This window comes from Lathyrus oleraceus, chromosome 2 (genome assembly GCF_024323335.1).
Source record: "Lathyrus oleraceus cultivar Zhongwan6 chromosome 2, CAAS_Psat_ZW6_1.0, whole genome shotgun sequence".
Classification (NCBI taxonomy): Eukaryota; Viridiplantae; Streptophyta; class Magnoliopsida; order Fabales; family Fabaceae; genus Lathyrus; species Lathyrus oleraceus.
In genome coordinates, this window is record NC_066580.1 from 4395752 (window position 1) to 4422406 (window position 26655).

General features: G+C 39.4%; 1 non-coding gene across 1 annotated transcript; it reads right to left on the reverse strand.

Annotated features, from left to right (window-relative positions):
• Nucleotides 1-16053: 16053 nt before the first annotated feature.
• Nucleotides 16054-16160, reverse strand: LOC127124586 (small nucleolar RNA R71). Its single transcript, XR_007804060.1, has one exon. It is a non-coding gene; the product is annotated as a small nucleolar RNA R71 (small nucleolar RNA).
• Between the last annotated feature and the right edge of the window lie 10495 nt (nucleotides 16161-26655).

Below are 26655 nucleotides of genomic sequence, written 5' to 3' on the forward strand. Positions count from 1 at the left end.
ATTTCCTTCAATTTTAATCCAGATTCGTTCATCCCAAAAGTTCACAATTTTCAGCATAATTATTCCAATCAGAGGTAAATCAATGGTTTATCACTACCCATGATATATTATCCCATAATACCCATTAATCGACGATAAACCCCCCTTACCTGAGTTAATCCGGCAAATCTCTGAGCTTCAAGCTTTTCCTTCCTTCAACCCTTGTTCTCTGGCTTTCTTTGCCCTTTTCCACTTTTCTGCCTCTTTTCCCTTTTCACGTGAAAATAACTCTTTTTACCAAATGGAACCTTTTTACTGATTTCTACTTTTATTCCAATAATAACAAAATAATCCAATAATAATAATCCCAATAATATTCCAATAATTATTATTCCAATAATAATAAAAATTCCAATTATTTAATTAAATTAATAAATATATTATTAACTCAATTTAAATAATTATCTTATTTTATCGGGGTGTTACAACTCTCCCCCACTAAAAGAGTTTTCGTCCTCGAAAACATACCTCAAGTGAATAACTCAGGATAAGACTCCTTCATCTGACTCTCAAGTTCCCAAGTCACATTGCCACCTGCTGGTCCTCCCCAAGCTACCTTTACCAAAGCAATCTCTTTACCCCGCAACTGCTTCAACTCTCGATCCTCGATCCTCATAGGTGATGTTTCAACAGTCAGGTTATCTCTCACCTGTACATCATCTACTTGGACCACATGCGACGGATCAGGAATGTACCTCCTCAACTGAGACACATGAAAAACCTCATGTAAATTTACAAGTGACGGCGGTAAAGCGATACGATAGGCTACTTCCCCTATCCTCTCCAAAATCTGATAAGGACCAATAAATCGAGGTGTCAACTTCTTCGACTTCAAAGCTCGACCAACCCCAGTTATCGGAGTAACACGAAGAAACACATGATCTCCCTCTTGGAACTCAAGTGACTTTCTCCTCTTGTCGTGATAACTCTTCTGACGACTCTGAGCAATCCTCATCTTCTCCTGAATCATCTTAATCTTTTCCGTAGTCTGTTGAACAATCTCCGGTCCAACCACAGCACTCTCACCGGACTCATACCAACATAAAGGCGTCCGACATCTCCTACCATACAAAGCTTCAAATGGTGCCATACCAATGCTCGAATGAAAACTATTGTTGTAGGTAAACTCAATCAAAGGTAAATAACAATCCCAAGCACCTCCCTTTTCCAAAACACAAGCCCTCAAAAGATCCTCTAGTGACTGAATCGTCCTCTCAGTCTGACCATCAGTCTGCGGATGATATGCAGAACTCAATCTCAACTTAGTTCCCAAAGCCCTCTGCAAACCTTCCCAGAACTTCGATGTAAATCTAGGATCTCTGTCCGAAACAATACTCGACGGAATACCATGCAAACTTACAATCTTCTCAATATACAACTCAGCTAATCTCTCTAACGGATAATCCATTCTGATCGGAATGAAATGAGCCGATTTCGTCAATCTATCAACAATCACCCAAATGGCTTCAAAATTCTTATTTGTCCTCGGTAACCCAGAAACAAAATCCATACTGATACTATCCCACTTCCACTCTGGAATAACCAACGGCTGCATTAGCCCAGACGGCTTCTGATGCTCAATCTTCGACTTCTGACAAGTCAAACAAGAATAAACAAAACTCGCAATTTCTCTTTTCATTCCCGGCCACCAAAATAACTTTTTCAAATCATGATACATCTTCGTAGCTCCAGGATGAATACTTAAGCCACTACGATGTCCTTCCTCCAGGATACTCTTCTTAAGTTCGGTAACATCCGGAATACACACCCGATTACCAAATTTCAAAACACCATTCTCATCAACTCTGAATTCACCACCTTGACCTTGATTCACTAAAGTCAACTTATCAACCAAAAGCACATCGGATTTCTGACTCTCTCTAATCTCATTCAGAATACCACTCGTTAACTTCAACATTCCCAACTTAACACTATTGTGGGTACTCTCACACCCCAAACTCAAGTCTCTAAACTGCTCAATTAAATCCAATTCCTTAACCATTAACATAGACATATGCAATGATTTCCGACTCAATGCATCAGCCACTACGTTTGCTTTACCCGGATGGTAATTCAAACCAAAGTCATAATCCTTCAAAAACTCTAACCATCTCCTCTGTCTCATATTCAGCTCTTTCTGATCAAACAAATACTTTAAACTCTTATGGTCGCTGAAAACCTCAAATCTTGACCCGTACAAGTAATGTCTCCATAACTTCAGAACAAATACCACGGCTGCCAACTCTAAATCGTGCGTCGGATAGTTCCTCTCATGAACCCTCAGTTGTCTCGAAGCATAAGCTATAACCTGCTTATTCTGCATCAACACACCACCCAAACCCAACAATGAAGCATCACAGAAAACCTCAAATAGTTCTGACGGACTTGGTAATATCAAAATAGGAGTAGTAGTTAACCTTCTCTTTAACTCTTGGAAACCTTCTTCACATTTCGAGTCCCAAACAAACGCTTGCCCCTTTCTAGTCAACATCGTCAACGGTAACGCCAACTTAGAAAATCCTTCAATGAACTTCCTATAATAACCTGCAAGTCCAAGAAAACTTCTTATCTCAGAAACCGACTTCGGAGCTTCCCACTTAGATACCGCTTCTATCTTAGAAGGATCAACAGCAACACCACCTCTTGAAATCACATGACCAAGAAAACTAACCTCTTTTAACCAAAATTCACACTTAGACAGTTTAGCAAATAACTTCTTTTCTCGTAGAACTCCTAAAACCACTCTCAAATATTCAGCATGCTCTTCTTCAGATTTCGAATACACCAAAATGTCATCAATAAACACCACAACAAACTGATCTAGGTACGGATGGAAAATCCTATTCATATACTCCATAAATACTCCAGGCGCATTAGTCACACCAAAAGGCATTACAGAATATTCATAATGTCCATACCTTGTTCTGAAAGCAGTCTTCTGAATATCCTCAGCTTTCACACGTATCTGATGATACCCAGATCTCAAATCTATTTTGCTGAACACACTCGCACCAACCAACTGATCCATCAAATCATCAATCCTCGGCAAAGGATACCGATTCTTGATCGTCACTTTATTCAGTTGCCTGTAGTCCACACACAACCTCATAGTACCTTCTTTCTTCTTAACTAATAACACTGGTGCACCCCACGGTGACACACTCGGACGAATAAATTTCTTATCCAACAGATCTTCCAGCTGACTCTTCAATTCAGTTAACTCAACAGCAGACATACGGTACGGAGCCATCGATATCGGCCTAGTACCAGGTACCAAATCAATCGAGAACTCAACTTCACGCTCTGGTGGTAATTCATTCACTTCTTCCGGAAACACATCAGGAAATTCACACACCACGGCTAGATCGCCAATCACCAGTTTATCTTTAGCCTCCAAAGTCGCTAACAGCATAAACAACTCTGCCCCATCTGCTACTTCCTCATTCACCTGCCTCGCCGATAGAAACAAACTCTTTCCTTTCTCAATCTCAGGAAAGATCACAGTCTTATCAAAACAGTTGATAGAAACTCGGTTAAATACCAACCAATTCATACCCAAGATAACATCGATCTACACTAGTGGAAGACACACTAGGTCCATCCCAAAGTCTCTACCAAAAATACTCAAAGGGCAATTTAAACAAACTGAAGTAGTAGTCACTGAACCCTTCGCAGGAGTATCAATCACCATACTTCCAAGCATCTCAGATATTTCTAACTTAAGTTTCACAGCACAATCCAAAGATATAAAGCAATGAGTCGCACCTGTGTCAATAATAGCTACAAGAGGAAAGCCATTAATATAACACGTACCTCGGATCAAACGATCGTCTGCAAAAGTCTCGGAACCCGATAAAGCAAAGACCTTGCCTCCCGACTGGTTCTCTTTCTTCGGCTTAGGACACTGTGGGCTAATATGACCCACCTCTCCACAGTTGAAACAAGTCATAGTCTTCAACCGGCACTCTACAGCCAAGTGACCACCTTTGCCACACTTGAAACACTTCTTCTCAGCACTGGTACACTCATGGAAACGATGTCCCGCCTGACCACATCTGTAACACTTAGCAGGGGCACTAGAGTCTCCCCCACTAGGCCTCTTCATCCCACTCTGTCTCTGGAAACCTTTGTCAGCTGCATACGGTTTCCCACGATCATTCTGATTCTTGCCTTTCCTATCAACCCTTTGCTGATAGCTCTCTGCTCTAGCCTTGGAATCCTGTTCAAAAATCCTGCAACAGTCAACCAAATCAGAAAACACTCTAATCCGCTGATACCCAATAGCCTGCTTGATCTCGGGACGTAACCCGTTCTCAAACTTCACACATTTCGAAAATTCCCCAGTAGCCTCGTTATAGGGAGTATAATACTTCGACAGCTCTGTGAACTTAGCAGCATACTCAGTAACAGACCTGTTACCCTGTTTCAATTCTAAGAACTCTATCTCTTTCTTTCCTCTGACATCCTCTGGAAAGTACTTCCTCAGAAATCTCTCTCTGAATACAGCCCAAGTGATCTCAGCATTCCCAGCAGATTCCAACTCAGTACGGGTAGCAACCCACCAGTCATCTGCTTCTTCTGACAGCATATGCGTACCGAACCTGACCTTCTGGTTATCGGCACACTCAGTCACTCGGAAGATCCTCTCGATCTCCTTCAACCACTTCTGAGCGCCATCTGGATCGTATGCTCCCTTGAACATTGGAGGATTGTTCTTCTGGAACTCACTCAGTTGACGAGCAGCTCCCATTCCCACAACATTCGGATTTCCTCCAAGTACTCCAGCTAGCATACCCAGAGCCTCAGCAATCGCAGCATCATCTCTACCTCTTCCAGCCATCTCTATTCTGAAAACCCAACAAGCTAAAACAATAAGTACTGATAGGGTTACACAACACCTATCCCGTACAGGGGAAACAGAATAATTACGACTCGACTCGACCGACTATGCTCTGATAACACTAATGTAACACCCTTCTAAAATACCCCCAAATATTTAATTAAAATAATAAATATCTCAATCAGAGTAAATATGCAATTAAGGGTGTCACACAATATTTCACACCATTCAACAATATAACTGTCATGCTCTTTTATTAATTCAAAACATAAGCATTTTTGCATAAAACGCAGCGGATATAAATCTCATCAATCATGTAAAACATGTAACATGTTGCATGTAAAATTATTCAATAAGGTAAAACATCCCATCCCGATGTTACATCTATCAGAGCACGACCCACTAAGGAGACTACACTAGACTCCAAGCACTAGCTTCTACTCAATCACTGCTCGTTACCTGAAAAATAGTTGTAAGGGTGAGTTTCTCAATCGATATAATAAGCATTATAAATTAACATGTAATGCCAAGTAATTTCACACATTCATCACCCTAATCAGATCATACATTCAGCAGCGACAACATCAACTAAAATCATACTCAACTCAACCACAAAACACACGTATAATATTGGAATACATCCATTCATATTATACGCCATACAATACAAATGCAATGAGACTCCATGCATGCGGTACCGACTATTCGTGAACATATAGTTCAACTTCACCGACCAAATCCAGGTACGGCTACCAAGCTCACTAGTCCCACTCATTTGAGACCTAGTGACTCACATCACTAATTCCTCACCATGGGAATTAGCTACCACCCCAAGGGCCATGCTATGCACGCTAAATCACCTAGCATGCAAACATCAACAACAATTCACACTAACTCATCACTAATTCCTCACCATGGGAATTAGCTACCACCATAAAGGCCACAACATGCATGCTAATCACCTAGCAATGCTACATCATCAACAACAATTCAAGAATAGATATATGCTCACACTCTAAGCCATAAAACAGTCTATTCACAAATGCACACATAACTGATACATTCACAGCATCATGCATACCATCACACATCATATGTATTTTATCACATAAGCATATCATATCATGCCAAATAACAACCACAGTATTAGCACACTCTACTAATACCTATACTACTCACAACAACGGGGAATGTTCCCTAATATATCATACATCAGCTAAATCACATTACTCAGCTGAACAACCAAAAACTGCACAACAACAGCACAGAAAAATCACAATCCTGCCCATACGCGTACTGCCTAGTACCATACGCGTATGGCCCATTTCCCAGCCAAATCCCATACGCGTAACACCATCTCATACGCGTATGCTACGCGTATCACTTCCCCATACGCGTACCAACAGAGACCAAACCACGTTCAAAACATCATCTTCCTCATCCATACGCGTATTGCCTAGTGCCATACGCGTACCATGCCATCTCATACGCGTATTGCCTAGTGCCATACGCGTATGACCAGAAACCAGACTTCCAGATCTGCTATGGCTTTCTCTGCTACGAGATCTATCCAATTCAACCTTCCACAGTCCAATTTTTCACAATAATCGTTCATATCATCTAACACGAATCATAACCTATTCGATCTCACAATTTCTAACACTATTGCATCTAATTCCTACGAATTTCCTTCAATTTTAATCCAGATTCGTTCATCCCAAAAGTTCATAATTTTCAGCATAATTATTCCAATCAGAGGTAAATCAATGGTTTATCACTACCCATGACATATTATCCCATAATACCCATTAATCGACGATAAACCCCCTTACCTGAGTTAATCCGGCAAATCTCTGAGCTTCAAGCTTTTCCTTCCTTCAACCCTTGTTCTCTGGCTTTCTTTGCCCTTTTCCACTTTTCTGCCTCTTTTCCCTTTTCACATGAAAATAACTCTTTTTACCAAATGGAACCTTTTTACTGATTTCTACTTTTATTCCAATAATAACAAAATAATCCAATAATAATAATCCCAATAATATTCCAATAATTATTATTCCAATAATAATAAAAATTCCAATTATTTAATTAAATTAATAAATATATTATTAACTCAATTTAAATAATTATCTTATTTTATCGGGGTGTTACACCCTGCAGGGTTGTCTCCCATTTGATACGGTGTTGACTTAAAATTCCCCGCAGACTTTGTAGCAGTTTCCTCTGCATATCTTCTCCTTTCTTCCCCAGACAGGGTCGAGCCTTCAAGACGTTTGTTCCTCTCCAGCAGTTGTTTCCTTCCCATGAGGATTGGCCAAGGGTTGTATCGATGATTCAAAACGGTGACATTTGTATCCTTTGTGATCGTTTTATCAGCATGATCTTCATATCTACATATACATATACATATACATATTCATAAATTTCATTATTACATCATTTCACTTTATGATTCATTATGCCTTTGATCCTCTGCTACGGTGGTACCCTCTCCCCGAGAAGATTTGGTATGTCTATCCTCTTTCAATTGTAGAGTGTCAACCCAATAAGTAGAAAGACTTTAACCTTTTTCCTTTCCCCACTGAGTTGTTTCCTTGTGGATGATCATTATTTCAGCTTCCTCCCCAAGAGATTTTCTGGATGGAACCACTCCACATGAGTTATGTCCTCATTGGGTTGAGTCTTGATTGACCTTTTCTTTCTAGATCTTACCTAGATAGATGCTTTTGGTCCCCTGAGAACTTATTACCCAATAACTGGTAATATTCTTCTCATGTTTGTCACTTTGGCCCAATACCCGGCAAGAGTAGCCCTTTTGTTCCCTAGCGGATTCGTTTCTACATCTCCTAGGAAGTATATCCTTGTTATGTCCATCTTGATCGATGACGAATATGTTCTTCCCCTGCTTTGAGTTTATCCTTGATATGTTCATCCTAACCGATGACGGATATTGTCTCCCTTTTTTGGTATTCTACCTAGTAGCCGGTAGTTGTAATCCCTATTTTGCTCCCCAGGAAGTATATCCTTGATATGTTCATCTTAACCGATGACAGATATGTTCTTCCTCTGCTTTGAGATTATCCTTGATATGTTCATCCTAACCGGTAACAAATATTCTCTCCTTTTATTGGCATCATACCCAGTAGCCGGTAGTTGTAATCCCTATTTTGCTCCCCAGAGAGTTAATCCTTGATATGTTCATCCTAACCGGTGACAAATTTCCTTCTCTTTGCGGTCTTCTGCCCAACAACTGGTAGTTGTAAATCCTACTTTCTCTTTCCTTCGCAGAGTCTATCCTTGATATGTTCATCCTAACCGATGACGGATATTCTCCTGCTGGTAGTCTATCCAGTAACTGATAGATGTAATTCCTCTCTCTCCCCTCTGAGTCTATCCTTGATATGTTCATCCTAACCGATGACAGATATTCTCTTTCCGGTATTCTATCCAGTATTCGATAGATGTAATTCCTACTTTTTCAGGCAGCTTATCCTTGATATGTCTTCGTAATCGGTGACAGATATCCTCCCTAGAATCCCCAGGCAAGACTATCCTTGATATGTTCATCTTAACCGATGACGGATTTTCTTTCCTTTGAGTCTATTCTTGATATGTTCACTTTAACCAGTGACGGATATTCTCTCCCTTTGGTCTTCTGCCCAGTAACTGGTAGTTGTAAATCCTATTCTGGCTTTTCCCAACAGTTTGTTCTTACCCAGTAACCGGTAATGAATACATCTCCTGTTTTCCCTCAGTGAGTCATCCTTAATATGTTTACCCTAACCGGTTACGGATGTCCTCTCTGTCAGATTTTGTTATCTCCTTACCCAGTAACCGGTAATAGATAATATATTTTTGCTCCTCCTGCTGAATATATGTTCTTCCCCGGTCGAGTTTGAGTGTGCATTTCCTCAATGGAATTGCTTTTTCCTGTTTGGTTCGAGTATTTCAGTGTTATTCTGATCTACCTGTTTCCTGGCAGATGTCCTTTTGTCCCCCAGCTGAATCTTTCCATTGGTTTTATTTCCATGGAATCCCTCTAGTCCCTCTAGTTGTTTTGATTTGTAGCCTGGCCTATGCGTAACCTTTTCATTCCCCCAGAGTCTTTGTCTTCCCAGTGAATTTTCCTTATGGAATGCATTATGCTCCTACGGACTTTCGTCCTCTCTGAATTCTTTTTCTTTGTGGCAATATTTCCCCACAAAGATTGTTTTAACATTTCATATCATATGCATCATGAGGTCTCTCAGGGACTAAAATTTGTTTCTACATGTTGTTATTTAAGCCCATTTTACTGATTCGATGCAAAGATTTTAACCTTCATCTCCTCAGTTAGAACGTCCTTAAATAGGGGCAGTTGTAAGACCCCAATTTTGACCCTAAGATCCCTCATGCCATTCTCATTATATGCATTAGCATTTGGATCACACCTTGGCATCCTCCTTACCCCTCATTCATTTGGTTTGCATCGGGAGAGATCAACAAACATCATGTGATTGTATCATACTTTGTATCTTTATCATTTTACTAACCAAAATACCAAAAATATGTCTTTGTATTTGTCTAACTCTTTTTGTAGCTAGAGCATGTGCTCACCTTTGATCTAGCAAGCTCACATCTAGGGTTTAAGACCCCCAATGCAATGAGATCAATCAAGAAATGGTTTACTATGGCTCTAAGAATCATATATGAATCCCCAAGATCTTCACATGTTATTTTGTTCAAGAAACCATCAAGAGTTTGGAATTGGTTTGCCTTGGAAAGCCTAAGTCATTTGGGTATCTTGTGTAAATTCTTCAATAAGCTTCTTCACCAATTGATCAAATAATTCAATGGATACTTCAAATATCATCATCTTATGCATATATGATCCTCCACGAGTCCCAAAAGTCAAGTGATAATGCGAAAATACATTGTATATTTGCCTTCATTTACACTTAAAAATCGTACCATTTTCATTTATATTCTGATTATTCCGCAAGTGTTCGAGTTATTTTTGCAGGTATTTTAATTCCCGTGTTTAAATGAGCAAAGTATAAAAAACGAAGGAAAAGAAGAAGAAACAGAAGAGAAAACAACAGAAAAGCAGAAAAAATAAATCATGTGCATGTGACGACCGTCACAAACCCTGTCACGACCGTCACAAGCCCACCACGATCGTCATAAGGCCAAAAAGCAGCGTATTGAATTTGTCAACAGAAGTGATCCACACGCCCTTATTTCTCGTTACTCAGCCCACTTTCCCGTGGATTTCTCACTCAACCAAGTCACCCTTATTTCTCTCAACTGCCAAGACCAAATGGAGAATATAAAAGGATGGAAGTTGGAAACCTACAGGCACGCTTAATTTTCCTCCCTGAAGCCAGCTTTCAAGACCTCTCTCTGCATTTTATTTTCCACAATAATTCTATTTTTTTCTTTTATTTTGCTTCAGCAACATTGTTTTGTTTTACCGCAATTTAGTTACCGTTCCGTTCAGAGTTCCCGTTTTCCCTTTTCCTTTCCGTTTTTCATTTAGCCAAAGTAGTAGTTTCCTATATTGGGGAACTACTGAAACTTATTTAATTTAGTTTAAGTAATTATTTTGAAGAAGCAGAATCCTACCGACCTATGGTGGACTGCTCAAGTACTTCAAGATTCGGGATATTGTATTAATCCAATCTCCAGGTTTTTATTCAATTACTATTGTTATTGCTTTATTACTATTATAATTTGTTTGCTTTATTGTTGATCTGTTTATGTTCGTCTGTGTTTGCGTTATTTAACATGTCCAGTTAAACTACCGGTATCGGTATGTAAATAACTTAATTAGACGGGATTTAATAATAATCGGTGTAAAACTTCTTTTCTCAAACAATCTTTTTGACTGTGGTTTTTAATTTAAATTTAATTAAATTTGTCACAAGAGTGAGAAGCTATTTAATACGATTTTGCCACGAGAGTGGGAAATTAACTAAGGTGAGAACCGACAATCGCGAGAGCGTGAGGGTTGAACTGGATAGTAAAGACTAGGCATTGATTTTAAAAACAGCGAGAGCACTTTAAAAGCAATTAGAACTTATTTATCTTCAAAAAGTATTTTTAACTTCAAATGGGATAGCGAGAGCGTACATTCTGACTTAAAAGTATAGTCTGAGTCAACAATCACGAGAGTGTGAGATAAAGCCTTTTAAATAAGTATTTTCTACTAAAGGATATTTGGTAGTTAAAATATACACCGGTGACTTACTGAATCCCTGACGATTAATGCGTTGCATACTGATATCCCCCTATTAATATTTTCTTAAAACTTAACTTCTCTTAGATTTAACTTTTGTTCAACCAAACCTCTAAAAATAAGTTCCTTAGCTAAACATAGTAACGTCAATAGCATTAGTTTGACCATCGGTCCCTATGGGTTCGATATCTTTTAAAACTAAAACGACTAGACTGTGTACTTGCAGTCAAGTACGGGATAAACTATATTCTATATACAGTCACGAGACGTATCAAGTTTTTGGCGCCGCTGCCGGGGACCTGATTTAGTCAAATAGTGCGATTCTTTCGTTGCACAGTGTAATACCCCAAAATTTACCCTTCATTTTTCCTGGAAGCATGGGATTATGTTTTACACTTCATTAGCATCATATTAGGTCATACTCATTGCATACTGCATTAGTGACATGGAGATCAGGTTTTGATCGATCACTCCTTAATAGAAGGAGCCCACACAAAGCAAGATTGAGAATTGGACTTCATTTTCTAAGTATACAAGTCTCAAGGGTCTCAGGGGGGTCAAAGTATCTTATTATGGTCCTCAGTTCATCAGTGAAGGATTCAAAGCTATCAGAGTGTTCATCTGGATTTAATTAGAAATTAGGGTTTCATGGCTTCCTGCAACAGGCAATGTTTGGTTGGAAGTAGAGGAGCTCATCCATGTCATGATTAGAGAGGCATCTTGGCCTAGGAAGATTCACAATTATCTCAGAAAGATCCATTGACAATCAGTGCAATCAGTTCTTGATCATTTTGCCCTAAAATTAGGGTTTGGTATAAAATCACTTTTTTTCTGATTCTTTGGGTGAAACTCTTTTCCATGGCCCTCCATATGTCCACAAGGGTCTACATACAAAAAATCAGCTCTTTATTTGAGCTAGAAGTGCTTCAATTGATCAATGGAATCGGGAATCACACAGTTTGGGAAAAGTCAACTGTGGGGCCAGAAAAGTCAACTACTACTATTTTGAGAGTGGAATCTCAAAATCCATGCCTAGGGGATCCTACATGTGAAATTTGATCAAGGTTGGATCATGGATTCATCATTTAATCAGGAATTGGAAAAGTTACTTAATTTAGAAATGGTTGACTTTCCATTTAGGGCAAGTTTTCATGATCGTTGCACTCACTTTAAGCCCATTTTTCATCAAGATAAAAGCTCCATTTGGAAATTTCTCCAACATGAAAGTTGTTCCTCTTGTTCCAAGCTTTCTATAGTTATAAAGTTTTCTCCATTTGGATTAGAATTGAGAAAGTTATGCTTAGTCAAAGTGAGACATTTTTTTAGGACACTTAGAAAAATTTCTAAGTCCAAAATCTTCAAAATTTGTCAAGACTTCTTGGCCAGTTTTCTTGCACTTCAAGGCATTATTTGAAAATACTTTATTCACAACAATTGTACCTTGCCATGTCCTCTTTCACATCCTTTTGGAATCATCTCATTTGGATCCATGGTTTGAGAGATACATTCATTTAAAGTGGGCACCATGACTTGATTTTCTAGGCAGATTTTGGGCCTGGCTGGCCCAATCAAAATTTCTAAGCATGCTGCACAAACCAGTCACGTTTTTTTTACCTCTTTTGGCCATGCATTGGACATCCATTCACTTAAGTTTGGCCCAAAATAACAACATTTTACACCTCACTTCACACTTTTATTCTTATGGATAAATCACTTATTAAAAAGCCCATGAGAACACCTAATCCACCCTATTTAAGAAGCTGAAACCCTAACCCTAAAGGAGCATTAGAATTTTGTGGCATGGAGGCAAAGCTTCATCACATATCAGATTCCATTCCAATTCTATTTTCCATTAGGTAATCATCTCTTCCATGATCATGTTTTGATATATCTACGATTGCTTACCATGTTCATCACCATTAATCCTTCCATTTTCGTATTTCTTTTTCTTATTTAAAATATTTTCTTCGTCCATAAAATTATCCAAAAATATTTTTAGCTTTTCTTAACGTTTTATTTAATTTTATATAATTTTTATTTTCGTATCTTTTTAATATTAATATTTTATTTTAATTATTTATTCTAACTGGTCCATTTTAACACACTTTTTTTTATTGATTTTATTTTTATGACTTAAAATTATTGTTAGCATTTGATTTTTGGGATGAAGGTTGACCATTGTCTCGTGGTCAACCTGACCTTCTCTTGGAATTTTATTTCACATTTTCAATTTATTCTTGATTTATTTCTAACCTAGTCTCATTAATTGACTTTTGGTTTGACCTTGGTTTTATTTTAATTAATTTATGTACCAATTTTCGTTACTTTTAAAATATTTTTGGGGCATGATGATGTCCTGACCCCACCTTATTTATTTTAATTTTTCATATTTTTTTAATTAATTTACTATTTATTCTCGATTTATTTCTAACCTAGTCTCATTAATTAACTTTTGGTTTGACCTCGATTTCATTTTTATTAATTTCTGTACCAATTTTAGTTATTTTTAAAATATTTTTGGGGGATGATGATGTCCTGACCCCACCTTATTTAGTTTAATTTTTCATAATTTTCTTGATTAATTTACTATTTATTCTTGATTTATTTCTAACCTAGTCTCATTAATTGACTTTTGGTTTGACCTCGGTTTTATTTTAATTAATTCATGTACCAATTTTCGTTATGTTTAAAATCTTTTTGGGGGATGATGATGTCATGACCCCACCTCATTTATTTTAATTTTTCATAATTTTCTTGATTAATTTGCTATTTATTTCATATTTGTTTAAGTTGACTTGACTTTTCAGTTGAGTTCTTTATGATCGATGTTTGACTTAGGGATTGCTTATGGCAATTGAAGAGATCTTTTGATCATCCCTTGTTCATATCATATGCCATGTATTAGAGGCCTTTTAACTTGATTTTATTTGGTCCTTACCTCATTTCCTGATTAAATTATTCAGTGGATCCTTCGTGTGTATATTTTCACCTGTTTGATTCATCTGTTATCTTTTATACTTGTTTCTCTCATTCATGCTTTCTATTGCTTGATTATTGAACATGTTAATACTCCCATGCATTGTTTAAATGCTCCATTATTTGATTCTTTGGTTTGATTATATATTGTTCATTTATCCGATCTGATTGATAATTGTTGCCTACTTGTATGATGTATGAGGCATATATTCTTATTGTTTGTTTGCCATGAACAATCCCCATTCATAACAAATGTACCCCTCTCCCATAAAGTGTATAATATTTATTTCTTTATTTCTTTAGTCACCTGTTAATACAAGAATTAAAACGAACATCCGATAACCATTTCAAAATAAGATCAAAAGCTCGATCCAACGACGAGTAATCCTTTTCAAAACTTAACAGAACCAACACACATTCATCCATCCTCTTGTAAGTCGATTGCCTCAGGCATCGCCATCTACCTGTAAGTCGATTGCCTCCGGCATCGCCATCTACCCCTATCCGTAACTCCTCTCCTTGCTCCATCCGTTGACTCTTGTTCCGTTTAGGTAGCACCCATTAGGTAGAACCCTTTGTATGATAACATAGGTAGAATTCCCTTATTCTTTGCATGCTAACATTAGGTAGATGTTCCCCTTTGTAAATCCTAACACATAGGTCCATATTGCATGACAACTCTAGAGCAGAGCTTCCCCACTTTTAGACCTTCCGTGCGTCTCCGATCTTGTGGCATGTTAGTCCGTTCTATTGCAAAGAGGTAACTGCCTAAGACTCGATTCAGCGAGCTGCAACACCTACTGCTAGGACGTTGAACACACTGCCCACCCTCCTTTGACACAGCTGGTGTCCTCTTTTGTAAGTTCATGTTCAGATGGCAATCCTTAACCCCTAGTTAGCCAAACTACGTTTTGCTCTGATTCTCATTCCAGATGAGATACGTAGGCATAAGACGCGACGTCTTACCGAGCACACTTCTCTTTAACCTATAGGTAGCCGAGCTACGAAGACTCTGATTCTCATACTCAGATGAGATACGTAGGCAGTGGATGCGACATCCTTGCGAGTCATTTTCTTTTAACCTTCCTTTTAGTAAATAGTACTTTAGATATACCTACACCCTTTAGACTAGAACAACACTTATGAAAAGGGCTCCCTAGGAGTACCTATGATGTTTTGGGTGCTTAAAACCTTCCCATTGCATAACCAACCCCCTTACCCAAATCTCTGACATTTTTACTAGTTTTTGATTCGATAAAACTTTTAGGTTTTTGTTCGCTTTCTAACCATTCCTTTGGATAAATAGAAGTGCGGTGGCGACTCGACTTGTATGGTTTACCTTGGATTTAGTCAATATCTCTAATGGTAACGAATACCCCGCTACACACAATATAGACTAAGGTAAAAAACTAATCTCCTTTCCCTTATTTCCCTCGATTTTATGCCAAGTACTCGCTCACAAGGCGACAACTTAGCACTACCAATCGTAGAATTAGAGCGTTTCTTATATTTAAGACGCCGAATACTAGAGTACCAACGAAGGTACAATATTCTCGACATCTTCTTTCCTATTGTTGAACCAGTTGAAAAACCAACCATGGCTACAGTGGAACCACAGAATCGTCCTCTTAAGTTCTATGCTACCCCATCCCAACAAGAACCTCACAGCAGCATTGCTGCCCCTGCTATCAATCGAAATGATTTCGAGTTAAAACCCTCATTATTATCAGCCATCCAATAACATCAATTTGCTAGAAATCCTACGGACGACCCTAATGAACATTTGACCAAGTTTGTGCAGTACGCAGACACTGTGAAGGCGAATGGTGTATCTCAAAATGCGACAAGACTACGCCTCTTTCCTTTCTCTCTAAGAGACAGAGCTTGGGCTTGGTTGCAATCCTTGCCATCCAACTCAGTTACTACATGGGAAGAACTGAAGAACATTTTCTTATCCCGATATTTTCCGCCAAGCAAAACTGCTATGCTGAGAGCTCAAATCAACAGATTTTGACAAAAAGATGTAGAATCTCTCTACGACGCGTGGTAGAGATACAAAGACATGATGAGGATATGTCCATATCACGGTCTCGAAGACTGGGTGACCATTCACACATTTCACAATGGGCTTTTGTATAACACAAGACTGACAGTAGACGCTGCCGCGGGCGGTGCACTTATGGACAAGCCATACAACGAAGCCTATCAACTCGTTGAAAACATGGCCGAAAACCATTCCCAATGGGGAGGTGAAAGAACGCAAGTAGAAAAGTCCCAAACAAAAGGTGGAATGTACGAAATCAGTAGCCTTTACCACGTCCATGCAAAGGTAGATGCCCTTGTTCAAAAGTTAGACAACTTGACCATACCACCCGCAACCACCGTGGCTGCCGTGACTCCAAACTGTGAGTTGTGTGGAACTCCTGGACACACTGCACCAGAATGTCAGATATTGGAAGGATTCCCCACTAATCAAGTAAATTACGCACAAGTAAATCCTTATTCAAATACCTACAACCCAGGTTGGAAAAATCATCCTAACTTTTCGTATAAGAACAACAACGCCTTGTATGCACCTGGCCAAGCACCCGCTGTTCCTCCTGGATATCAAAAGCCAGCTAATAATGCTCCTAACATGCCTAGGAAGTCCAACCTTGAACTAATGATGGAAAGCTTCATAGCTACCCAAGCTCAAACAAACAAATACTTCTTGAACCAAAACATACATACTAGTGAGCAACTTAAACAATTAGCGAGCAAAGTAGACGCCTTAGCCACCCACAAAAAAATGCTTGAAACACAGATTTCACAAGTGGCTCAACAACAAGCATCTACTGCTGCTCCCGTTGGCACATTTCCTGGACATCCGCAACCTAATCGAAAAGGACATGCAAATGCCGTTGTATTGAAGAGTGGAAAAGAACTAGACGGACCCGTAGATCCAAGACTCCAAAATCCTGCCATGTACCAAAAACTAGACAAAACAACAACCGAGAAGGTAAGTGAACCTAAGGTGAAGGAAGATAATACCCAAGAGGCCGAAGAGAAAGAAAAACCTTATGTGCCTCCACCACCTTATAAACCACCCATTCCGTATCCTCAAAGACTCACAAATTCTAAAACTGCAGGGCAATTTAGGAAATTTGTTGAACTTCTGAAGCAATTGAATATTACAATTCCCTTTATAGAAGCCATCACACAAATGCCCTCATATGCCAAATTTCTTAAAGAGATCTTATCCAATAAGAAAAAGATCGAGGATAATGAAACAGTTACACTTACTGTTGAGTGTAGCGCAATAATCCAAAACAACATGCCTCACAAACTAAAAGACCCAGGTAGTTTCTCCATACCCTGTGTCATTGGAAAGTTCGTCATAGACAAAGCTCTATGCGACTTAGGAGCCAGCATTAGTGTAATGCCCTTAACCATCTATAAAAGGCTCAACATGGGAGAACTAAGACCAACCAAGATGTCTATTCAACTAGCTGACCGCTCAATCAAATATCCTGTTGGTATACTAGAGAATGTCCCAGTACGTGTAGAACAATTCTACATCATAATCATGGACATCAAAGAAGATGCCAATACACCTATTATATTAGGAAGGCCATTCTTAGCTACCGACGGAGCCATAATAGACGTGAAAAGAGGTAAGCTAACATTCAAAGTTGGAGAAGAAAAGGTTGAATTCATCTTGACACAATCCTTACAAGCGCCATCTATAGACGATACTTGTTATATACTTGATGTCATAGACGAGTGCGTAAGAGAGATGGAGATGCAAGAAACCATATATTCTGATATAATAAAAATCCAAATCCCTCCAATCTTTGAAGATGATAATTGGAACCATACCAAAATGACAGTCTAAGCGAATGCTTAACACTTACACCCAACCACATGCCATGCCCGAAGAAACTAGACTTAGAATTAAAAACACTACCAAAGAACCTAAGATACGAATTCCTAGACACTGAACTCAAAAAACCAGTAATAGTTAACGCTGAGTTGGGACAGATGGAAACTGAAAAGTTATTAGATGTCTTAAGAAAATATCCAACTGCGTTAGGCTACAACATCACTGACCTAAAAGGAATAAGTCCTTCTATCTGTATGCATCGCATTATGCTAGAGGGAGATTGTAAAACCTCTAGAGAACACCAGAGGAGGATCAACCCAATCTTAAGTACTGTAGTCAAGGATGAAGTAAAGAAGTTACTAGATGCAGGAATCATATACCCGATCTCCGATAGTCAATGGGTTAGCCCCGTTCATGTAGTACCCAAGAAAGGGGGTGTTACAGTTGTTAAGAACGAGAAGGGCGAATCTATAGCACAAAGAGTTATGACCGGAAGTCGAATGTGCATCGATTATAGGAAACTAAACAAAGCCACTCGAAAGGATCATTTTCCTCTACCTTTCATTGATCAAATGCTTGAACGATTGGCTAAGCATTCCCACTTCTTCTATCTAGACGGTTATTCAGGATTCTTTCAAATTCCTATCCATCCTCACAACCAAGAGAAAACAACCTTCACATGCCCTTATGGTGCATTCTCTTATCGATGAATGCCATTTGGAATATGCAATGCTCCCGCAACATTCCGAAGATGCATGAGATCAATCTTCGTTGACTTTATAGACGACATTATGGAAGTCTTTCTGGATGATTTTTCTGTTTGTGGGCAGAGCTTTGAAGGATGTCTATCAAACCTTGAAATGGTACTTGAAATATGCGTAAAGGTGAATCTCGTCTTGAACTGGGAGAAATGCCATTTCATGGTCCAACAAGGAATCGTGTTAGGACACGTAGTATCTGATAAAGGAATTGAAGTAACCAAAGCTAAGATCGAAATTATAGAGAATCTTTAACCTCTGAAAATCGTATGAGAAATACGAATCTTTTTAGGACACGCCGGTTTCTACCGATGCTTTATCAAAGATTTCTCGAAAATTACAAAACCACTTACTGGTTTATTAATGAAAGACGCTGACTTTATCTTTGATGAGAAATGCCTGACACCGTTTGAGTAATTAAAAACATCTTTAATCATCGCACCTATCATGCAACCACCTGACTGGAGATTACCATTCGAAATCATGTGTGATGTGAATGACTATGTCGTAGGCGCAGTCCTAGGACAAAGAAAGGATAAAAAACTTCATGCTATCTACTACACAAGTAGAACCTTAGATCCTTCCCAAATGAACTACGCCACCACTGAAAAGGAACTTCTAGCTGTTATGTTCGCTTTAGACAAATTCCATTCCTACTTAGTAGGAGCGAAAATCATCATCTATACTGATCACGCTGCTATTAGATATTTGCTAAGTAAGAAGGATACCAAACCAAGACTCTTAAGATGGATCCTACTCTTACAAGAATTTGACTTAGAGATAAAAGATAAGAAGGGTACTGAAAACGTAGTAGCAGACCACTTATCACGAATCGAAGGGAATAAGCCTGAACAAATTCCAATCAATGATGATTTCCCTTACGAATGACTTATAGCCCAAATGGAAAGCGACATGTCTGAACTAACCTTAAATGATACCGAAATAGAAGAATCCGTGGAAGAAATTCATACGAATGCAACTCTGCCATGGTATGCTGATTTTGTCAACTACTTAGTTGTTGGAGTACTTCCACCAGACTTATCATACCAACAAAATAAGAAATTCATTCGTGATCTAAAACAATACTACTGGGATGAACCTCTGCTTTTCAAAAGAGGTACCGACGGTATTTTCCGTTGATGTGTTCCTGAGGATGAAATAGACGACATAATCTCTCATTGCCATTCCGCTCCCTATGGTGGGCACGCAAGCACTTCAAAATCTTGTTCTAAGATCTTATAATCGGGCCTCTTTTGGCCTACTCTATGGAAAGATGACCATAATGCGGTTATAAATTGCAACCGGTGCCAACACACTGGTAACGTTTGAAGACGCGATGGAATGCCACAAACAGGCATCTTAGAAGTGGAAGTCTTTGATGTGTGGGGGATTGACTTCATGGGACCATTCCCGTATTCTTTTGGTAATAAGTGCATACTCGTAGCTCTCGATTACGTTTCAAAATGGATCTAGGTTGTAGCTTCTACGACAAATGACACACGAGTAGTGATTAAGCTGTTCAAGAACATAATCTTTCCTAGATTAGGTGTGCCAAAACTAGTAGTTGGTGACGGTGGCTCCCATTTCATATCAAATATCTTTGGAAAACTTCTTCTGAAGTATGGAGTCTGACACCGTGTAGCAACACCTTATTGTAGAACCTCAAATTTGCACCCCCCATTTGTACATTCATTTCCTTTTTAGGTCATTAACATTGCATTAACATTGCATAGTACCTTTGCATTGCATCAGTCAAGACTGGCATCAAGAGGATTCATCTGTGTAAGAGACCAATATTTTCATGAGATGAAGGCCTTATGGTTGTTCTAGAGAGCTTGTGTGAACCCAAGGTTCATTTTGAAGCAACTTGACCAAAGGCTAGAGGCTCAAAAGTCATCAGTACATGTCCAAGTCATCTGAGGCCCATAAAAGTCAACTGCAAGTCAACTGAGGGCTAGGAGGTGGAGAAATGGTTTGAGACATTTCATTCATATCCAAAAGAGGTTTATTCATCATGTCAAACATCTACCTTGAAGGATTTGAAGCCAGATTAAAAGTTTCCAAAAATGGAAAATGACCTGTAATTTGAAAGTTTCCAAAAATGGCAAGTTTTGGACCAACTTCAACTCAACTTTCCAACATCAAAGAAGCTTCAAATGAATTTTTGTCCAACCTGAAAGTTGAAGATCTTTCTCTCCCATTTCCAAAAAGTCCAAGATCATGAATTTATGATGAATGGTTAAGGAGTTATGATCAAATCTTTGCAAAGTGTGCTTGAAAATTCAAATGGCCATATCTTTTGAACCAAGACTCCAAATGTAGTGCCTCTTTTTGCATTATTCTCCTCATGAAATATATTTTCCAAATACCTCATCACATGGCATGAAATTTGAACATATGATCATTTGCTTATTCATGAAGTTTTTGAAGGAAAATTGCCAAAATCAAAATTGGTTGATCACATGCATATATTTCCAATTCCAATGTGTGCATGGGCTGATTTGAAGTGAATTTGGGCCCTTGGTGTGTACTGTTCACGTCGCCATTTCATGCATGAAGTGAAAATGCAAATTGGTGCATACACCTTATATCCTTCTAATCTCATTTAGCTTTGGCCTAATCATGATTTCAGGTTAATTAGCAGGGCATATATAAGCTTAATCACAACTGTATTGAAGATAACACACAGTTTCAGATCTAGATCTTGAGTTTTGATCCAAAATTTCTCTCACAAAGAACTTCAAAATTCCTCACATAAACACTCATTTCCTTGCATAATTGTTGATCCTGGTGAAGTTTAGAGTGTGATTCAACGTGCATTTTGTGGATTTCTGCTCAAAATCGTGCATACTAAAGCTTGAAGGTGTTAATGGAGATCTCAAATTAAGCTGGTTTCAAGCCTTCTCACGTGTTGTTTCTTGTATCAAACCTCATTGGAGCTCAAAGCAAGCAGAACTGGACCATTACAAGCGTGGAATCATGTGAATCTAGAACCTGCTCTTCAAGAGGTGAATTTTTCGACCTTCATAATTCTCAAATCCATGTACATATTTGTGTAGATCTCCTCTCCCTGAGCATTCTGAGCTAAATTTCATTAAATTTGGTGCATTATTGAGTGAGTTATGAGTGATGGAAGTTTACATGTCAAAAATGTTTCTGCTCGATTTGAACTTGTTATGTTGTTTTAGAACAAATTGATGATGGATCTATGATGTACATGGAATAAGGATTCGAATGATGTAAAACTTTTTGAAATCTGAGGAATTCTGGAAAATCTGGAAAAAACTGGATGAACTTTATGCTGTTCATCTTCATCTTCATGAAGAAGATGAAGATCTTCATGGTAGTGACGGCTTAGCGTCCAAGTAGCGACGGTCCTAGGCTTGCTAGGGTTTTCAGGCAAAACGCATGTGTTTCAGTGAGCGCGCGCCTCATTCAAATTTGAACGCGGTTCGATTCTGGCCGAGGCAAACATTTTCAAACTTAAATCCATTTATGCCTTTCCCTCCTTAATTTTCCATACCATGTTCATTTTGATTTTATCTTTTTTATCCAACTTCATAAATCCATAACAAATTGAAAAATGACTCAAATCATTCCCAATTTTTTGCAAAATGATCCTCTGCTTGTCTAGTTTTTTATGATGATGAATTTTGAAGTTGTGCATGGCTGGATTTCTGTTTGTGTTAGACTATTTGAACATAGGTGCTTTTATGACCTTGCTTTGCTCCTCCTATTGTGAAATGCTTGATTTTAATCCAAATGCATTGAAATTTTGTATGATGTTTCTTGACACGTTGACTGACATTTTGGTTTTGGTTTGACATTTTTCCCATGCTCCATTCCTGTCTTGTGTACATGTTAACATGGTGTGACAATTTGTGTCACACAATTGGATGATCAACTTGTGCAATTTCATTTCCATGCCAATTTATCTTTGTTGATTCTGATTTTTTGTATGATGATCATGTTGGATGTGTTGAATGCTCATGATTTTTTCCAGAATTATTTGAATCATTTCTGTTTTGATTGGGAATTTTCATTCATGATGATCAAATGTATGCCTTGAATTGGTCTTTGACTTCTCTTGCCTATTACATGAACTTGCCTATTGCTTTTAGTTTGGTCCTTTTTAGGACTTGTTCTTGATTGAATAAACATGCTTTGTGTTGAATATCAAGTTCTGTTTTGGTTTTTTGATCCACTTTTGACCCTAGGCTTTGACCTAGTGGCTTGTTACTTTTATTTGAGTTGTGAATTTCAGGTTCAAGTAGGCATCTCCCTGATTGATGTTGCTCCTTCATTTGAGCTTGATCATTTGTTGTTATTGGCTAACATTTGTGTGTTTTGTAGGTTGAGGATAGTGTTTGCCTTATGGCTTATGTGTTGCATATTGGGTTGTCTGTTTGATATTGACTGTTGACTGTTGGTCTGAATTCTGTACTGATTGGTTTAGCTGTTTCCGCAGGTACCTAAGTTGCTTTAACTTCCTTTGAACTTTGCTTTGCTTTTTCTTGTGGTTGGCATACCACTTAGGTATAATCCCTAATCTTCATGTAGTCTGGAAGACCTGTCATGTTACTTTGGCAGGCACCTGTCTGAAGCCCTCCTTAAGAGGCAATGTTTGTGGTTGTTTAATTTTGTGCCAAGCAGGTTAAGTCCTCTTAAGAGGAAATTGGCAGACAAAAGGGATGTGCAATCCATCCCCTGCTATTCAGTGTGTCATTCACTTTGCTCACACCATGTGTTGATGCATCTTGAATAAGAGCCCAAGATCTTGTAGAGTCAGTCATTTGTGGAGAAGAGTTCCTTCATTCTGAACTCCCACATTTTCTATTTGATTCAAGCTCTCCCAGGCCAGGGACAAGAGCTATGAGGCATAACCCTCATTCCCATTTCAGCTGCTCACCCTAACTCTCAATGTTAGAGGTTAAGAGCCTGACTACCCTTTCCAGTTGGCTTGTTTGTCGAGGTTGATTTGACCCCTTGACTAAAGCCTAGCCTTGCTTGAGCCCCCTTGGTTGTGTATAGTGTGTGCTATTTGCTTTTGATGTTTATCTGCTTAGCTTCTCATCTCCTTTCTGTAGGAGTTGTATGATCAACTTTCGAGGAAGTTGACGTACGTAGAGATAGACTTGAGTTGACTCACTGCCTGTGTGAGTCAAACTCTTGTTAGAGACTTCAACATAGGGATCATATGCATGATAACTTCTAGGCTCGAGTCGTAGTCTCCCTAGTAGATTATTATCTCCCTTTGTCTCTGGTTAGGTTAGAAGCTCTTTCCCTGTTGAGGGGAACTACGTCGCCCTGATCCTCATACCAGATGAGGTATGTAGGCAGGAGATTGAGCTGATCTCTCCGAGCGCCCTTTTTGTTTTTTGTGTGTGTTTTGTTCGCCCTTTTTCTTTTTCAACCCTCTTGTGTGTGTGGAGTCTGACATAAGTCCAGCGATTGGCAGTTGGTTTCCTGTTTGTGGTTGTGTGTTTGGAGTCTGATGTAAGTCCAGCGATTGGCATTCGGTTTCCTGTCTGTGTTCGTTTGTTTGGAGTCTGATATAAGTCCAGCGATTGGCATTCGGTTTCCTGTCTGTGTTCGTTTGTTTGGAGTCTGACATAAGTCCAGCAATTGGCAGTCGATTTCCTGTGTGTGTGTTGGTTTGTTTGGAGTCTGACATAAGTCCAGCGATTGGCAGTCGGTTTCCTGTGTGTGTGTTGGTTTGTTCGGAGTCTGACATAAGTCCAGCGATTGGCAGTCGGTTTCCTGTTTGTGTTCTGTTTGGCGTGCGTTAGCCGAGCTACGAGTGCTCTGATTCTTCTCTGGTTAGAGAAGATACGTATGCATAAGATGCGATATCCTAGCGAGCACGTTTCCCATTCCCCGAACTACGTTAACTCTGATGTTTGTCTCTAACAAACTACGTAGGCCCAGGATGCGACATCCTGCCGAGTCCTCCTTCCGTCTTTCATCTGTGTTTCAGTCCTAGCTTGTGCAGTGTTTTGAGCAGTCTTTTAGCAACCTTTCTTCTATTCTTTCTGAGCGTGGATCCCGTCGAGTACGACGGATGCGTAGGGGTGCTAATACCTTCCCTTCGCATAACCGACTCCCGATCCTATCAATCTCTGGTCACGAGACCATTCCTTTCCAGGTTTACTTCGAGTGTTTCCTTTCCCGCCTTTGGGATAAATAATGCACGGTGGCGGCTCTGTGTCTTTTTCCCGCCGGTTTTTCGCGTAATGCGACAGCTGGCGACTCTTCTGGGGAATAGATAAGTTGACCTCCTGCTGCTCCATCTTCCCTAAGAGAGTCGATCCTAGCGCTCTTTAGGATAGTGTTGGTTGCTTTTACTGCTTCATTTATTGCATTTATGATTATGATGTGATTGTATATATGTGCATTATGTGTTTGCATGCATCAGTTATCATTATGCTGGCTGTGTATCTGTCTCTCTGTGGGGTGGGAGTTACATGAGGTAAAAGGCCCAATACCCAGGCTATGAGTGAACTCTAGGACACCTAGGAATAGAGTGATTCATGGGAAGCGGGTGGTATGGCGCCACTTAGCGGAACATGGTATCACGAGCAGTTCAGATCCTGATGGGGTATTATCGTTGCATACATCTGGTGTGTATATGATGATATTCTTGAAAGGGTTGTTTATCCTGCGTTTCTCTTGACCTTACCCTGGCCTAGATGATACCCGTGAGTGGGGAGGGAATGAATCATTACAGGTACAGTTGGTGACTTGATATGTTGGTGACTCGATCTGTTGGTGACTCTTGGGTCCTGTTGGTGACTTGATTCTGAAGTATGGGTTCCAAATGACCTTGGGTTCAAATGACTTTGATTTATGGTTTCAGATGCCAGAATTCATGCCGAAGCTCTGATCCTGTGCCTTGTGATGCACAGCCAGCCAGTCATAGTTGCATCATTTGCATCATAGCATGTTTATTTTCAAAAGAAAGTAAAAAAAATGAAAAAATGAATGATGAAAAATGCAAAAAAGGAAAAAGTTAACCCGCATACGCGTATCCTTTTCCAGGATCATTCATGATAAAACAGCATACGCATCATACCCATATCATTCTTGCATTACAGGTGTTCTTGAACAAGACTTCTCACTCTGGTTCCTGTCCTAGGCAGGATTGCTGATCGTCGTCCGCACCGCTACGCTACAAGACTGAATCAACAGAGAAGTATGGACCAAGTTCAGGCTGAGTTGGCAGAGATGAGGGCTAACATGGCCCAATTTATGAGCATGATGGAAGGGGTCGTTCAAGGGCAAAAGGAGCTGCGAGCCTTAGCCCAGAGACAGGAAGCTGTGATTCCACCGGTCAACCGTGCTTCGCCAGAGGGAGTCCCTGTTAATGACAATATTGTTGCCACCATCCCCGTCCCTAACTATGCCGTGGGTGATGAGTTGAGGGGTATCAGAATCAACGGACATCCCATGGCTCAAGAAACTGCTAATGTCAGAGCAACCCGTGCTCCTGTTCGCCATCCTGCTCCATTGGTTGACAGACAGGAAGACATGTTCACGCTCCTCAGTGAGGATGATGATGTGGGTAGGACTGAAGAGAGGGATAAAAAAGTTGATGCCCTTGCTGAGAAGATTCGTGCCATGGAGTGTCAGAACTCTTTGGGCTTTGATGTTACCGATATGGGTTTGGTTGATGGGCTGAGGATCCCGTACAAATTCAAGGTGCCATCTTTTGACAAATATAATGGCACTTCTTATCCTCGCACTCATGTGCATGCCTACTTCAGAAAGATCTCTGCATATACTGATGATGAGAAGATGTGGATATACTTCTTCCAGGACAGCTTGTCTGGAGCGTCCTTGGACTGGTACATGGACCTGAAGAGGGAGTCTGTTAGAAGCTGGAGAGATCTGGGTGAAGCCTTCTTGAGGCAGTATAAACATAATATGGACATGGCTCCGAGCCGAACTCAGTTATAGAGCTTGTGTC